Source organism: Sminthopsis crassicaudata, chromosome 2 (genome assembly GCF_048593235.1).
Source record: "Sminthopsis crassicaudata isolate SCR6 chromosome 2, ASM4859323v1, whole genome shotgun sequence".
Lineage (NCBI taxonomy): Eukaryota > Metazoa > Chordata > Mammalia > Dasyuromorphia > Dasyuridae > Sminthopsis > Sminthopsis crassicaudata.
In genome coordinates this window covers 310,940,018-310,957,704 of record NC_133618.1, presented here as the reverse complement: position 1 = coordinate 310,957,704, position 17,687 = coordinate 310,940,018, and the positions used below count along the sequence as shown (strand labels likewise).

At 37.5% G+C, this 17,687-nt stretch overlaps 1 protein-coding gene across 17 annotated transcripts in view; it reads left to right on the top strand.

Moving 5' to 3' along the window:
* TMEM63C (transmembrane protein 63C) overlaps window positions 1–17,687 on the top strand; it is a 132,141-nt gene that overhangs the window by 16,959 nt on the left and 97,495 nt on the right. For 5 of the 17 annotated variants that reach the window (XM_074289905.1, XM_074289917.1, XM_074289920.1 and 2 more), the window contains exons 2-3: window positions 10,122–10,221; window positions 11,854–16,965. The exons of 1 other annotated variant lie outside the window; for it this stretch is intronic. The gene's annotated coding sequence lies outside the window, so the exon portion shown is untranslated. Of the gene's footprint in view, window positions 1–8,490; window positions 9,555–10,121; window positions 10,222–11,532; window positions 11,592–11,853; window positions 16,966–17,687 lie in introns of those variants that run through there. 11 more of the 17 variants (XM_074289908.1, XM_074289923.1, XM_074289922.1 and 8 more) reach the window with 8 other exon arrangements.

Here is a 17,687-nt window from a genome sequence, read left to right as displayed (position 1 = left end):
ATGATTTTACATGTATAACCTATATCAGATTGCTTGCTATCTTGGAAAAGCTTGTTAAGGGAAGGAGGGAGAAAAAATTTGGAACTCAGAATGAATATTGATGAGGCATCTAGATGGCACAATGAATAGAGCACCAACTCTAGGGTCAGCAGGACCTGAGTTCAAATCCAACCTCGTGACACTTAAAGCTTACTAGCTATGTGATGCTGGGCAATTCATCTAACTCCAATTGCTCTCAAAAAAAAAAAAAAAAGAGAAAAGAAAAAATTAATGTCAAAAACTATCTTTACATGTAATTGGAAAATAAAATATTAAGAAAAAAATTTAATTAAAAAAATTAAATTAAATTAAGCCTAGAGAGCTCAGAGAAGAAATGGAAGAATTATAATTTGAACTTGAAACTTGTTGATTCCAGGTCCAATAATATCTCCTCTATGTTCCCAAAGTCCTTTCAGCACCAAATATTATAGTCTACTTACTGCTCCAGGAAATAGCAATACTATGCTCTGTCCCCAAAGATGGAAATTAAGTCTTCTTGCCTGGAATTCACTCTGGCAAAAGAAGTGAGATCATAGTTCTAACCTTGGAGACAGGCCTTAGATGGAGGAATTATCTTAAACCCTCTATAGGGAACTGCCAATATAGTTACCTTAGGTTCACATATCCCCATAACCTAGCACAGTACCTGATACATAGTAGGTACTTGGTAAATGTTTGTTGATTGGTTGATTACAACTAATTCCATTGGTTGATTAGAACATTCCAATGTTCAGTAAGGAAAGTTAAATGGACTTTTCCCTAGCTACTCCTTTTCTGTATAGCCTCTGGGCAGCATTCCCTTTTAGGATCTTTTTCCCCCTTGAAAGGCTGTTTTTGATGGTCCCCTCTTAGGATTTAGTGTTGGAAGGAATTATCTAACAATCATTTTTTCCAAGGATTATTAACCTTAACCTTTTTCATGTCATGTATCTCTTTGGCTGATAAAATGTATGATCCCCTCCTCAGGGGAAAAGAATCTGTTTTTAAATAATTAAAAGGAAATACTAAAGAAAGATAAAAATAATTTTTCATTTAGAGTCAAAGACCTCCCTGAAATCTTTCTGACGAATCTTTAGGTTAAGAGGCCAATCTAGTCCAGGAAACTGGATGGGGAAGAGAGAATTATACATCTAACAATGGGATTTGAACCCAGCTCTCTGACTCCTTTAGTCTTGTTCGATCCACTAGAGCAAATTACCTCAGCCTCTAAGCTGATTTTACTAGGATATGATTGGAAGGGGGAAAGAGGAACACTGATTTTCATCCACTACAACCTTCATCCCACTTGAGATGGTCTTATTACTACTTAATGAACTTGTTATTTTAGCCAGGTGCCTCAATTTCCCCCTCTGTAGAGATGCTTAGAGAAGTTGAGTAGATTAATGAGATAATGGATCTAAAGTGCCTGTAGCTCTTTGCAAAAAAAAAAACTATTACTTCCAAGAAGCATTATGAGCCACTAAACGGGACTGAGGGGAAATAAATGTTATCATCACATAAGTGCTTAGGGAAAGTGTGTGTGGCTTTTTAGCAAGGTCAGCAGATACTACAACATGTTTTGTCTATGTGTTATTCCATCATTGTTCCCATCATCATCTTTATTAGTTGTTACAAACCAGATTCATAGATCAGCTCTCTTTAACTCCATGGGTTGGTTTAAATAGTAAGTGATCTTTTCTCTAGATTAGGAAACAAAAGTCTATGAAATAATAATAGTTAACTTGTACAAGACCATTTACATTTATTATCTCATTTGATCCTTACAGTAATCCTTTGATGTCAGTGCTAAAATAACTTTCTTTTGTCAGATGAGGAAACAAGCTGAGAGAGGTTACTGACTGCTCAAGTTCACAAAGCTAGTAAGTAATTGAGGCAGAATTTAAACTCAGGTTTCACTGACTCCAAAAAGAGTATTTGTGTATGATAAATCCAAGTGTACAACAGCTAGGTGTTTCAATGAATAGAACACTGGGCTTAGAATCAGGAAGACTCATCTTTATGAATTCAAATCTGGCCTGAAACACTTATTAGCTATGTTACTCTAGACAAGTCACTCAATTCCATTTACCTCAGTTTACCAGTAAAATGAACTGGAGATGGAAATGGCAAACTACTCCAATACCTTCTAAAAATGACTAGACAATAACATAAACCCAAGTGTAAGAACAGAGCTCAACAATTCCCTTCGTCTATCCTGAGTCTAAAGAGAAATAGTGCTATAATTATGTTTATAGATAAGAGACATTTATTAAGAGCCAACTGTGTACAGAACATTGTACTGGGAGAAGAGTGTGAAAGTGGATGGCATACAAAGTTTAGCTTAAGTCTCCGAGTTCATGATTTATAAATAACTTTTCATTTGTGATTTCCTTTGATCTTTGTGACAGTCCTGAACAATAGGTAGAGGTAGGGGGTTTTTATGTGTGCTAATTTTACAACCAAACTGAGGCTTAGGATAGGTATAAGTGACTTTTCAGAGGTCATGTATCTAATAGCAAACTTAGATTTGAATTTGCATCCTCAGATTCTCAGATCCCTTCCATTTCCATACATGGAATCAGAAAGACTTGGATTCAAATCCTGTCTCTGCTACTTACTAGAAATTACAGAGACTGCTTACTCTGTTAGGTTACTAAGCCTCTCCAAGCTCCAATTTTCCTATTTGTAAAGTGAAGCTAACAATTTCTATAATACCTATCTCCTAAGGCAGTTTTATAAACATATACATAAAGTATATTCATGGAAATGTAAAAGTATTGTATCTATAGGAAAGGGATGAATCTGTCATTTCATTTATAGGAAGTTTCAGATAAAAAAACTCCCTCTGCAATGTAGATCTATATCTTCTCTGCAGTTAATAATCCTAAAGAGTTATTGAGGATGCTGAGAGGGTTACACAGACAGTATGTATCAGAGGCTAGATTCAAACTTAGGAAATCCTGGCTTTTGAGGCCATTATTACAAATAGAATCCTATCGATTTTAACACTTTCTAATAGAAAGCACAGTGAATAAAATGCTGGAGCTGGGGTAAGGAGGACCTGAGTTTAAATTGATTTCAGACACTTATTTGCACTATTTGTAATCCTGGGCAAGTCACTTAATGTCTATCTGTCCCATTTTCCTCAACTGTAAAATGGTGATGATAATAATAGCATCCACCAGGGTTGTTGTAAGAATAAAATGAGATCTTTTTTTAAGTGATTGGCACAATGCATGCTGCTTAAATGTTTCCTGCCTTCTTTTCTTCTGAGTTGATTGGCTCTTTCAGTGGGGTCCCTTCTTTGGGGACAGCCTTATTAGGAGTGAACCCTTTTAAATATCACTTTATTTTGACTTCTGTTCTGGTACAGGTTCTGATGGGGGCCCCAATAGTTCTAGGGAATTCCCCAATTGTTATGATTTATACAACTGATATAGTAAACAGTAAAGATGTAAGTTAGCTCAGAAATCCTACAGGTCAGGCAGGCTGGTCCCTGGACACTTACTATGTGACCTTGGGACATTTTTTTTCTCTGTTATGTGGCCAATAGATTGTAGCCACATAGTAGGCACTTAACAAATGCTTACTGAGTTTTCTCATGCCCTTACCACTTAGTACTGTGTATTCCTGTTATGTTTATATTTAATGAAACTACTGAGACTCAGAGATCATTGCTTAATGTCCCACAGAGAACAAATACCAGAGCTGAAATGTAGATCAGAATGCTTTTACAATAGGAGAATCCAAAAGGTGTAGAGATAGAGGACTGGAATGGGAGCCAGAAAAGGTAGACTCACGAGTGACACTATTATTTCCCTTCTCTTTGACCTCATTTTTTCATACACAAAATGAGGCAGAAGAACTGAGTGCTGAGCAACAGGGTATAAAACAAACAAATAAAAAAAATCCACTGTACTTGGAATCAGGAGAATTAGATGAAGCCCTAGTTTTGCTCCTCACAACCTAGATGGTCATAGAGACATCACATTCCTATTTAGAGGTTCAGTTCGCTTATTTAGAAATGAGGATAAGGAAATCATCATACACGGCAACAAGATTATATGATGATCAGTTCTGATGGACGTGACTCCTTCAACAATGAAATGATTCAGGCCAGTTCCAATGATCTTCTGATGAAGAGAGCCAACTGCAGCCAGGGAAGACTGTGGGAACTGAGTATGGGATCACAACATAGCATTTTCACTCTTTTTGTTGTTGTTTGCTTGCATTTTATTTTCTTCCTCATTTTTTCCCTTTTTGATCTGATTTTCTTGTGCAGAAAGATTATTGTTTAAATATATATATACACATATATCGGATTTAATATATATTTTAACATATGTAACATATATTGGATTATTTGTCATCTAGGGGAGGAGGTGAGGGGAAGGAGGGTAAAATTTGGAACACGAGGTTTTGTAAGGTCAATGTTGTAAAAATATCCATACATATGTTTTGAAAATAAAAACTTTTAATAAAAATCAAATGAGGATAATAAAACTTTCACTACTTATCCTTGCAGGATTGTTTTGGGGAAAAGTACTTTGGGAACCTTTAAAGTGCTATAGATATGAGAGCTTTTAGCCTCCTAGCTCTGACGTTATACAAACCTGTGAATCCAAATCAGGAATTTTCACTGGCCTTCTCCAAGCCTGGAGTACATTGTTTTCATCTTTGCCTCCAGCCTTCTCTGGTTTTCTTCAAGTCCTGTTAAAATTCCACCTTACACAGAAAGCCTCCCCTAATCTCCTTTAATCCTAGTTCCTTCCTATTTAGCCAGTACACAGCTCACTATTACATGGTAGACACCCCCCCCCCAATTAGACTGGGAGCTTCTTGAAGTACTGTCTTTTTTCCTATATCCCCATCCCTTTTACTTGCACATAATAGGCACCTAATAAATATTGATTAATTGATTGATTCCTTTCTCCCATTATACTTGAATTAGCCAATGAAGGAGTAGTGCTATTTAACAATGCTTCCAATAAAAATATGGGTTACTTTGAGATTTAGAAAAATAAACAAATATATAGAGCCTTCATTAAATTCTTAATATGTGTCATGCAGTTGGCTAAAAACTGGGGGTACAAATATAAAACAGCAAGACAGTTTTCACCCTCAGAATTTAAATTCCAATGAGGAAGACAATACATCAAGGGAATCTGAAAGGGAGGATATGAGGTATGTCAGGTGCAGCATGGCAAGGAGATAGCCAAAAAGTGATGTGGAGTGCCCAGAAAGTCACAGTGGAAGCTCACCTATAATATGCAAGAGACCTAGTATCAGAGTCCAAGGCTCTAGTGGGAAGGAAATGAAAATGATACCCTGAGAGCAGGTGGTATGATGATGAGATGGTCAGGAAATTGCATCAAGGCTTAGTTGTTGGCAGGATAAAATTGAAAGCTCACCTGTCAGAGCCAGGGGACCCAGAAAAAGAGTCCAGCAGAATGCATCACTGCAGATCACAGTCATGCTGTCTAATTTTGTGTGACTCTTATCTCTTTCATTTTGTAACTCTACCCAGCAGAGCCCATCCCTGTGATGGTCGTCTTCTAATTTTATTGTTGTTTAGGCATTTCAGTACTTTCTAACTCTTTATAACCCCATCTGGAGTCTTCTTGGAGAAGATATTGGAGTGATTTGCCATTTTCTTCTCCAGTTAGTTTTATAGATGAGAAAACTGAGGGCAACTTGCCCAAAGTTACACAGCTGTTAGTAGCTGAGGTGGATTTGAACTCTGCTTCCAAGCCCAGTGCTCTATTCGCTGCAGTATCTACCTGTCCTGGCACATAGTAGATGCTTTATAAATGTCTCCTGCCACAGGGAAAACCCAGAGAGTCTCAAGTGCTCTTGATTTTGATTTGTTGGTTTGTGGCAGGATACAGTAAAAGCTAATCTTTCAGAACCAGGGAACCTAGGGGGATCCATTCTGGTGGGAAGGAGATCCATCTCTGCAAATCACAACCCAATCATGTTCTTTTACCTTTTACCTTGTATGACTCTTGTCTATGTAAATCTATCACAGACTCCAACCAAAGTAATGGATTTCCTCTGAGTTTCTTGACTCACTCCACTTCTACTTTCTGTCCCACCCAAAAATCTCCAGGAAGTCTTGTGTTAAAATTCTTGTGGATAGTAGCACACAAAAGTACTTCTGAAGATCTGAGATTTTACTTTCTTTTCATTTCAAGGTAGAATATTCTATTTTTTCATTTCCATATCTCCATGTTGATTGTCTCCTGTACTGACAATATCATCTCCCCTCCACCTCTTAGCATTCCTTGTTTCCCTCAAAACTTAGTTAAATGCTACCTTCTACATGAAGCCTTACCTAGTCTCCCAGTTGTAGGTGCCCTCTCCCTCCAGATATCACATGTCCATTTTGGATATATTTATTTTCATGTTACCAATAGAACAGAAGATCATTGAGGACATGTTTTCATTTTTGTCTTCATTGTCTTGTCACCTAGCAAAATACCTGGTAACCAGTCAGTCAATAAACATTTATCAAGTGCCTACTATGTGCCAAACAGTGGAGATACAAAGAAAGATAAAATATAATCTTTGCCCTCAATCTGAGTGAGGAATATAACATATAAACAATATATACAAACAAGGTATATATAGGATAAATTGCAAATAATCAACAGAAGGAAGGCACTAGAATTAAGGAGGAGCAGGAAAGGCTCCTTGGTAAAAGAAAAGATTTTAACTAAAGCTTGAAGGAAGACAGGGATTGACCATATTAAAATTCTAATAAAAATTAATGCTTGCTTACTGACGGAAAGAGTTTGATATTATATGAAATGTTCATTTTTTTTCTTCTATCTATTCTCTGGGGCCAAGCTCATTCCTTATAATTTTGAAACATTATTTTGTGGTTCCTGCCATTCCCATTGTTGTAATCACTATGTATATTGCTTTACTTATTTCATTTTGCACCAGCTTATGTAAGTTTTTTCATGCTTCTCTGGGAAAAGGTTTAATGTAAAAATGTAGGATGTTAGAAGACCCAGAGCTGATATAACATGAGATTGGAGCGCAGGGGATAGACAAATATGAGCTTGAGTGGAGGCAGGGGAGGTTTTGTTCAGGCATTCACTGGACAGCCCCAGAGGAATTTATGAGAATTAGCTAAGATGACTTCATTCTCAGAGAGGCACAGAAAGTACTCTGAAGAGGAAAAGAGCCATTCTAATGCCAGGAAGAAAAGGAGAGGACTTTTTTTTTTTATAAAGAAAATAAACAAATAGAAAGAGAGAGATGGAGGGAGGAAGTGACAGAGGGGAGGAAGGAGAAAAGAGGGAAAGGAAGGAAGGAAGGGAGGGAGGAAGGAATGAAGTGAGCCAAGGAGAAAGGAAAGAAGGGAGGGAGGGAGGAAGGAATGAAGTGAGCCAAGGAGAAAGGAAGGAAGGAAAGAAAGGAGGGAAAGAGGGAGAGAAGGAGGAAGGGAGAGAAGAAGGGAGGGGGAGGAAGAAAAGAAGGAAGAATGGATTTGGACAAAATGAAGCCAGCCAGTCCTATTAGCTTTCCACATCAGCCCTCTGAACAACCAGCAGAGTCAAAGGAGAGAATCCAGAACCAGTTCAGTCACCTGGCTCTTTAATGATGAATTCACCTCATTAATAACTTAGCACCTTAAGGGAGTACTAACCTCTACAAAAAATCACCATTTTGAAAAGATTAAGGGTCATCTTTACTTCAGTTCTCTTCAGTCACTACTTTGATTCTCCTCCTCTCAGTTGTCGCTCCCATTCATCAATCTTCCTATTCCTATCCATTCCTCTTGAGGTTAGCACCTTTCCTCCTCCCCTCCATTGGTTAATTTCTCTTACTCCAGGGGTCCTTAAGGTTTTGGGGTCTTAGATCCCTTTAGCAATCTATCAAAGTCAATGGACTCCCACTGAAAAAAAAATTAACAATTGAAAGAAATGATAAATTTCATTTAGGGGTTCTATATGTGTGTGAATATATATGTGCATATATATACATATATATATTTTTTTTTCTCATCCAAGTTCAGATTGATTAAGTCTAGATTTAGGGAACCAAAAATAAGATTAGGGTTTCTAGTTGTCAGGGAGTTAAATGATAAGGTCTACTGGCAGGTTTGGGGTTCATGGAATCAAATGGAGAGATTTGCTCCCCTGAATCCCCTTGGGATTCGGCGCAAGGGTAGGGAGTTTTAGGCAACTCCCTTCTGGTGGCTCAGGGATTCTCTGTAAAGGAATTTACAGATCTGAAAACCTAGATTGATAAAAGAGGTTTATTATAGGAATTGGGAAGTAAGGTTAGAAATCCTGACAGAGAGGCATAAAGTCTTATTAGGGAAATAGGTGAAGGTAAAGAGAGGGTGGCACATATATTATATCTAGGTTATACTGTAACACATATAAAATGTATGGGATTGCCTGTCATCTAGGGGAGGGAGTAGAGGGAGGGTGGGGAAAATCTGGAAAAATGAATACAAGGGATAATGTTATAAAAAAAATTACTCATGCATATATACTATCAAAAAATGTATAATTATAAAATTAATAAAATAAGAAAAAGAGAGGGTGGTACTGGAAAAGAATGTTCTCCAATGAATAGAGGTTCCTTGGCATGGCATGGCATAGCATGGCATGTTTAGAACCTCTGCAAAGAGAGGATTTTAGATTGGTCTTTTAGAATAGGAGCTTTGGCTACCAGCTGATGGGAACTCGTGGATGGAGTTTCAAGCTGGGTTTCAGCTTAAACTGGATATGAATTGAATGAGTTTCTTTCTAGATATCAGAATGGAACTGTTTGTCTCTCTGCCTCACTGAGGCAGAGTTGAAGGAGATTTTCTCCTTCAAGGATTTTTAGAGTTGCAGGGTCCCTTCTTCAAGATAACCCTTGAAATCTATCCACAGATCCTTGGGAGAACCCCTATCTTTATTTCCAAATCTCATCCGTCACTGGCTCCTCTGGCCTTCTCTGATTTTCAGGGTGATATATTCTGATCCAAATATACTGTGAGAGAAGACTCTGGTAAATCTTCAGAGCCCTTCCTCCAGTTTTTAAGTCATAAAAGCCTTCTGGAGACAATTAGTTATAATTAGATCTTCCTACAATTTTATTCACTCATATTAAATAGAACATATAAGCTATATAATACCTTAAATGTGTAAAATGATGAAAATAATATGTAATATGGATCTTCTAAAAATTTCTTTCTACAATGCCTTCTTTAAAAATTGACAACTCCTGGTTTAGGAATCAGTTGGAAGTGTCTGACATTTCCTTTTCTGGGTAAGGGCAGGGAGTGGATGATGACCTGGAATAGAAGAGATGTTCTTTACTTCTGTTATATATTTAAGGGCATGAAGGTGTGAGGAAGTGGAGAAAACTTCTGAGAAGGCAGAGTATGGGTAAAGTTCCCTGGGATACCAACTGATGAGATTCCCATTCATGATCCTCTATCCTGCTTGCCTAATACAGTGAAAATACTACTGAACTCAGAGGCCTAACAGCTGAATTCAAATGACTTTGACACTCACTATATTACCCAGGTGAAATTTTTTTACCTTGCTTAGTTTTACCTACCTCTAGAGTTGATCAAGTACTAAGCAGTAGTTACTTAACATTTAAACATTTGCAAATATTAATCTCATTTGATTTTTACAGAATTTTTGAGAATTAGATAAGAAAATATAAAGAATATAGATAAGAAAACTGAGAGAGACTGATTAAATGATTTGCCTAGGGTCACACAATTAGTATCTGAGGCTGGATTTAAACTCAGAGCTTCCTGAGTCTATGTCTAGTGTGCAGTTAACTTTGCCGTCTAGCTATGTGCCTTACTGTTATTAATCAGAACAGTTTCAAACTTAAGCTATGCTGCCTGTAGCCCCAGAGTAATCCCATTGCTATTATCACTTACTAATGCAAAGGGATTTCAGTTCTTGGAAGCTGGCTGCTTACAATCCCAAGGCAGAATGGTTGGGCTTGACAAGAATATGCAATGATCATTAAGTGGGAAATAGTGTGTTAGAAGGCGATCTGGGGAACAACTGCATTTACCTCTCAGAAGTATCCATCCTACCAGTGAAAGAATGTCTTTATCCTTGTGTCTGCAGAGTACCCAAGATCTAGTTGTCACAGGAAGGTGCTGTCCCTGGGATTCCAGTTGAGAGAACTTGGGTATATTTAAGAGTACTATTCCAAAGACTTGATCAGGTAAGCAACTAGGAGCTGCCCTCTTCACATCCAATCTATTTGAACCCTGCTACTTACTCCTTGGTATAGTTTCTGACATGAATGTATGATGGTTGTATAGTCTAAATGCCTTTTGTTTAACCTTTGTGCCTGGGTCACACTTCTTAAGCCTTGTCCCTGTCATCATAATTCTTCCAAAACTCTTCATAATCAAAACTCAATTAAAATTCTTCCTTCTCATAATGCCTATTTTAAAGGAGATAAGATAGAAGGATTCTTGTAGAAGGAAATGTCATATAGATACTAAGCTCCTTGAGATCAGTGACCATGTTTTTTTTTTCCCTTCCTATTTTTTCATTTAAAAAAAACTATGAACTTAACAAACACAAAATAAAATTAGCATTTCCATATACATTACAGAACAGAATTAGAAAAATTATATAGACTATCTCTTATTTATCTTTGTACTCCACCCCCACCCCCCACATAGCACTTATCCTGGTTCTAAACTGGACATGTTGAGTGAATGTTTAATGAATAAATGATGCAATCAGTCCCCATTCTCTAGATAAGCACACTGAGTCGTCCAGCCCCCAAAGGAGGGAAGTGTTTCCTTATATAATCATATAGTTAATTAGAGATAGAGTTAGAATCACACCCAGCTTTGCTTAGGTGATAGAAACTTTTTCTTTCTGGGCCTCAGTTCTCTAATTTATAAAATGGGAAAGTTGGATGATATTATTTTTAAAGTCCCTTCTGTTTCTAAATCTTATAGTAACTCTTTCACATTTAGAGACTGCCTTTCTTTTTTGCCTTTGATTTTCCTTAAGAATGTAGCCATAGACTTTTAGTCCCAATGATGGGACCCCACAGAAAGTAAGCCCTTTTTTGGATGCCACAATAGAAGAAGAGAGGACTCTTGGTCAAAACCAGGATGGGGTGGAGTTACTTCAATTGTCTCCCAGAGAGTGGAACCTAGATTTTTAAAAAGGCTAGGAAGGTGGCTAAATGGCACAGTGTATTTTATACACTGGCTCTGAAGTCAGGAGGACCTGCGTTCAAATCCAGTCTCAGATCCTTAACACTTATAAGTTACTTAATTCTAGTTGCTTCACAAAAACAACAAAACAAAAAAGCCTGGTACTGGTTCCTTTTAAGATGATATCCCACAATAATGACAAGAGAGGAATCCTGTCAATGACCAGGACAGAGATAAGGAGTAGGTTTACTTCAATGAGTTGTTATTCAGTAGTCTTAATCATGTCTATCTCTTTGTGATCCTTTTTGGGGTTTCCTTGGCAAACACACTGGCTTACCTTTTCCTTCTCTCAGCTCATTTTACAGATAAGAAAACAGAGGCAAAAAGGGATTTGTCCAGGGTCACACAGCTAGTAAGTGTCTGAGGCCAGATTTAAACTCAGGAAGTTGAGTCTTCTTGATTCCAGGGCTAGCACTTTATCCACTGTGCTACCTAACTGCCTTTTCTTCAATTAGTACTTCTAATTTTTAAGGATTATGGGGAAACTTAGTACCTGGAGAAATTGCCCAAAGTTCAGGTAGCCCAAGACAGAAAGAATCTCAACTTTCCAGATTATTTCTCAGTGAATCTAATGTCGACTTGGTTTCCTTATTGAACTACTTACTGTCTTTCAGACACTAAAGTTTCATGATTTCCAAAAATACTTTTGACCAATCTATTGGAAAGACCAACTACTAAGGACTCTTTAACCTTAGAAAGGATTTCAAGGTAGGTGAGGAATTGAAATAGGAGGAACTGGAGTAGACTACCACTCCCTGGGGCACACTTGAAGAAGCAACATGGTACCAGTGTACCGAGAGCACTGGCCTCTAGTCCAAGAGACCTGGAATGTAGTCCAAATATTACATCTTTGAATTAGTGTTAGTTTCTAAGTCTAAAAGGATTTTCTTAAAACAAAAAAGAGAAACAAACATATTTTCCTGTTTTGCTTCTCAAATCAATAGAGTTTTATGGTAAATCATTGTGTTTTTTTTTTCCTTTCTCAAAGGAAAAAAGGGATGAGTAAGAATGAAGGAAAAAGAACCTTGCCTAAAACTTAACCAAATGAGATTTATTGAATAATTTGTTGTTGTTGTTCAGCTGTTTCATTATGTTTTATGTGACCCATCTCCTCCTCCAGCTCATTTTATAGATGAGAAAACTGAGTCAAAAAGGCTTAAATGACTTGGCTAGAATCATATAGCTAGAAGGTATCTGAGGCCAGATTTGAACAAGCTGACTCTTGACTCAGTACTCTACTTAATGCACCATTGAAGAAAGTGCTTATAACTAATTGAGACCTCAGGAGACGGGGAGATGGGGGGACACTACAAGTTTTGAGATTTACTTCTTTTCAAGTAGGCCTCATTAACTCTCCTGTAGTATCTTGGTGAAGAACAACTAACATGATTTTGCAGATTTATTTTAATATACTTTCCTGTATATTTTTTAATATACTTTCCTGTTTATTTCTTATTTCTTTCTTATTTTCTTATTTCTATATTTCTTTCTTATCACTTTCTTAGTGATGTTTCTCCTGTTTTCTCCTACCCAAAGGTCCTAGGGAAGTGATTGATGGGGAAGCAAATGATTTTCTGCCCCTTCCAAATTAAGATCTGTGCTCTGGGAACTTTGGACATCTATGATTGATGAGGTGAAGGAGGAGAAGAGTCTAATTCACCCAATGACTTTGTTGGTTTATTGAAACTTGTCTCACAGAGAGAGAGGCCCTGGACTTTAAAAAGCTTCTCCAAGCCCTTTGGCTCCCTTCACTGCATAGTAGGCTATTAGATCAGTAGAAGCTTAATGGCAAAATAAAGAACAAAAATGCTACTAAATTTGTTCTTAGCCTAGCTGCTTCCCAAACTTCCAGGCATGCTACAAGTCCAGCAATGGCAGTTAGGTGGTGCAATAGGTAGAAAGCTGGGCTTGGAGTTGGGAAGAGTCATCTGAGCTCAAAATAGGCCTCAGTCATTTACTAGTTGTGGGATCCTAGGACAAGTTATTTAATCCTGTTTACCTCAGTTTCCTAACCTGTAAAATGAGCTAGAGAAAAAATTGTCAAGCCACTTCAGTATCTCTGCTCAGAAAATTCCAAATGAGGTCACACAAACTCAAAAATGACTGAAGTGACTGAACAACAACATCACCACCAGCAAACGGGTCAATTAGCAGACCTTTCCATAGGCCCATTTTTGTTTAGTGCTTCCTAAACAAAGGAGGAATCTTGGCATTTATGAGATGGGGCAGCAGGCAATTAACAGGAGCTGGAATAAGGCCCATAGAAATGACTTACTAGTTATGCAACATAGTAGAATACACTGAAAATAAGTGTAAAAATTAAATTGAAATGACCATTGGCACTCTGAGTCTCATTTTCCTCATTTATAAAATGAAACAATAATGATGCTCCCTATCTTTATAATGTTGTTGTGAAGTCAGCAATTTATAAATTTTAAAGTTCTGTAAAGTGAGGCTAACATAATTATTATCTGTAAAATTCAGAGGTACTAGTAAGATGATCTTGTATTAACAGTAGTTAGCACTTAGATAATTCTTTTAAGGTTTACAAGGACCTTTACAAATGTCTTATGTGACAAATCTGGGAGGTAAATTCTATTATTATACCCATTTTAGATATGAGGAAACTGAGGCTTATGGAAATTGAAAATTTTGCCCAAGACATACAGCCAGTAAATAAATAGCTAAGGCCAAATTTGAATTTAGGCATTCCTTACTCCAGGTCCAATACATTATCCATTGTGCTGCTTAGCTGTCTCTGTCCAGCTTACCATTATAGATAGATTATTTGCATCAAATCTTAGGGCAGGAAGAGAGCCAAAAGCCATTTAGTAAACATTTATTAAGTGCCCACTATGTGTCAAGCACTATACTGAATACTAGAGGTACAAAGAAAGGCCCCAAAAAACCAAAACAAAACAAAACAAAAAAAAATCTTGTTCATTCTGATGAGGGATACAACATACAACAATTCTATGTAATATTAGTTATTTTACAAGATACAAATCAAATACAGGATAAATTAGGAATTAGCAACAGAGGAAAGCACTAGAATCAAGAGGGATTGGGAACAGCTTCCTGTAGGAAGTAGGATTTTTAGATGGGACTTGAAGATAGCCAGGGAAAATCAGGAGGTAGAAATCAAAAGGAAGGATATTCCAGGAACTGGAAATAGTCAACCAAAATGCTGAATCAGAAGAGAGAGAGTGTTGTCCTAGGAACAGCAAGGAAGTAACCCTGCAATCCTGGATCACAGAATATGGTCGGGGAAGTGTAAGGTAAGGATCAGAACTCTTCTCTAGCCCTCGAAAACAATCAAGGCAGACAGAAGTATCCTGGAGAAAGGAATGGTTAACAGTCACAACTTGTAAGGGAGGATAAGTAGAATGAAGAATGAGAAAAGGCCATTTGTGTCTTGGTAGCCTAGAAAAGAGCCGTTTAAGGTATAGGGAGGTCAGAAGTCAGAATACAAGGGGCTGAGAAGTAAGAACTGAGTGAGACATAAGAAAGTGAGAAATGACAGAAAATTTCAGGACTTTAGTTATTAAAAACAGAAGAAATACAAAGTATGTCAGGAAAGGATGATATCATGAAGAAACGATAAGGTCAAGAGAGGGAGTTTGAAGAAGAATCAGAGGGGATAAGCAAGGATGGGATTATGGTCACAAGTAGAGGGGTAGCCTTGGCAATAATGACCACCTCTACCTCAGAGCTGGAAATAAAGCAGAGAAGAATAGGGAACCAGGTATATAAGGAAGGAAAGAAATCTTACAACAGATTGCCTTGTTTTTTTTTCTCAGTAGGAAGCAAGCAAGATCCCTTGCTGGGGGTTAGAGGGAGAGGATAGGAAAAGGAGGATGGGAGGCTTGAGGAGAGAAGGTTTGAAAAAGCTATTATGGAGTGTCAGTTAGGAAAGAAAAGGATTTCATGCAGCAGTAAAGGCCTGATTGAAAGAGATAATATAAATCTGTGGGATACCTAGTTTTCATTGTAGTAGGATGTCCTCTTGCAACATGAGAGGAAGAGCAAAAGAGGTAGATGTGGGGCTAACCTATAATTTCCATATTTCCCCATTAGTCATGTTGTGAAAAAGGAAAAAGAACAAAAGGAAACCAAAAAAAAGTTAAAATAGTGTGCTTCGATTTGCATTCAGACTCCAATTCTTTCTCTGAATGTGGAAAGCATTTTATATCATGAGTCTTTGGAAATTGTCTTGGATCATTGTATTGCTGAGAAGTCTCCTCAGAGTTGATCATCACATAATGCTACTGTTGCTATGTACGATGTTTTCCTGGTTCTACTTATTTATTCAGCCTCAGTTCAGGTTTTCTGAAATCTGTAATATGCTTACATCCTACTAGGGGAAGAGAAAGAGGAGGGGGAAATCAGTATGTTAGCAGCTGAGCAGGTGCAAGATAAATGCAAGGTCAATACACAGAGATTTGGGAGGTGGCACACTTACAACTAGGAGACTCAGAAGAAAGAAGCATTTAAGCTGAGCCTTGAAGAGAGCTAGGGGTTCCAAGAGACAGATGTGGAGAAGAGAAGTCATACTAGGTATGAGGGACAGCCTGTGCAAAGATGGGAGAGATATTGTGTATGAGGAGCCGGAGTAGACCAATTTTTCTAGAATATAAAATGTATAAAGAAGGGGAATTTGCCACTACTGGGCAAATCAGATTTTTTCCTCACTTCCTTTTCCTCCTCCTCCTTCATCTCCTCAGGACAGACTGAGGTTGTAAATGGATTTAAATGCCAAAAAAGTTTATATTTGATCATAAAGACAAAAGGGAGCCACCAGAATTTCTTGAGTAAGGGAGTGAGGAGATTTCTGGAAGATAGATCAGAAAAAGAAATGGAATGTATCAAGACCAATTAAAGGCTTTTGAAGACCACACGTGAATATGATTCTCAACAGGTAGATTGTAGTATGAATAGAAAGAAAGAAGATGCTAGAGATATTGACTGGGTAGAATCAACAAGACTTGGCAACTGAGTGTGGTAGTCCAGAGTAGAGTTGAAAATGATGGCTCCTAGTTTCTTCCACAGAAATAGGAAAAATAAGATAAATTTAGGAAGAAAGATAGAGTTTTGTATTGAACTCATTGGGTTTGAGATCAAGCCTTTTGAAATATACCATTAAACAATTAAAGATACAGATTAAAAGTTCAGGAAGAATATGAGGCCTGGATATGTGAATTTATGAGAAGTTTGCTGAGAGAGAACGATGATGACAGACAAGAAAAAAGCTCAGGCCCAAGACTTGGAATATACCCATAGGTGCATAGGGTCAGATAAATAAAGAAAAAGCTGAGAGAGAAATGTCATGGAAAACCTGGGGAGAAAAGAGTATCCAAAAGGAAGAATGTTCAACAGTATTCAGAATATTCCACAGAGAGGTCAAAAGAAGAATGAAATCAAAGCAGAGAGAAAGGGCTTATAATGTACAAAAATATTTAGAGTAGCATTTTTTGTTATAGCAAAGAAACAGTAACACAGAGAGTGTCCATCAATTGGGGAATAACTGACCAGGATATTATTCTGCTGTCAGAAATGCCAAAAGAGACAGATTGAAGGAAACTTGGAAAGACTTGTACAAATTGATCAGAATAAAGTGACCAGAACCATTTCTACAGTGACCACAAGACAATAAAGATTAACTACTTTGTAATTTACAGAAAAGAATTAGAAGTTTGGAAAGGGACACAGACAAGCTGGGCAATATGGTGAGTACTATGTTAGTAGTGTTTTATACATACACACATATACATAATCACAAATTCATAAATAACCCTTTTCTGGACTTTGTAAATGTTAGTATTTGTTGATCATGTTCATAATAAAAAAGAATTTTAAAAAGAAAAAAGGAATGAGGACCGAGAGATCTTTGAATCATTGCCTTTAGGAAGAGAACGGTTTCAGTTCAATGGAGTGGATAAAAGCCAGATTGCAAGGGGTTGAAAAGTGTGTGGGAGGTAAGAAAGTGAAAGCAATGAATATATTCAGATTTTCTAGTTTGGCTGGGAAAGGGAGAAGAAATAGATATAGGATGAGAGTTTGAGAAGCTGATTGGATCTTGTCAAGGTTTTCTAAGGATGGGGTGAGATCTGTCTAGGTATGTTAAAATAAGGCCATGAAGATTGAATTGGGGTCCAATTTAGGTTTAGAAGACTTGAGGTGGAACAATAAGAAATTGAAGGATTGGAGATTGTCAACTAGGGATGAAATTTCTCATTCTCCCTAGAGCACAAAGCCACCTTTGCATTTCATAACCTTTCCTGCACATTACCCCTACCCCCACCCCATCTGGCCTTGGCAGGCTGTTTAAATAATTCATCATCATCTTTTGGTTAACAACGGAAACTGTCTCCCACAGCACTGGACCTTAAATACTCAAACAAAGGCTCCTAGCAACTGGCAACCCCCACCCCCAACTATTCTCTCCTCT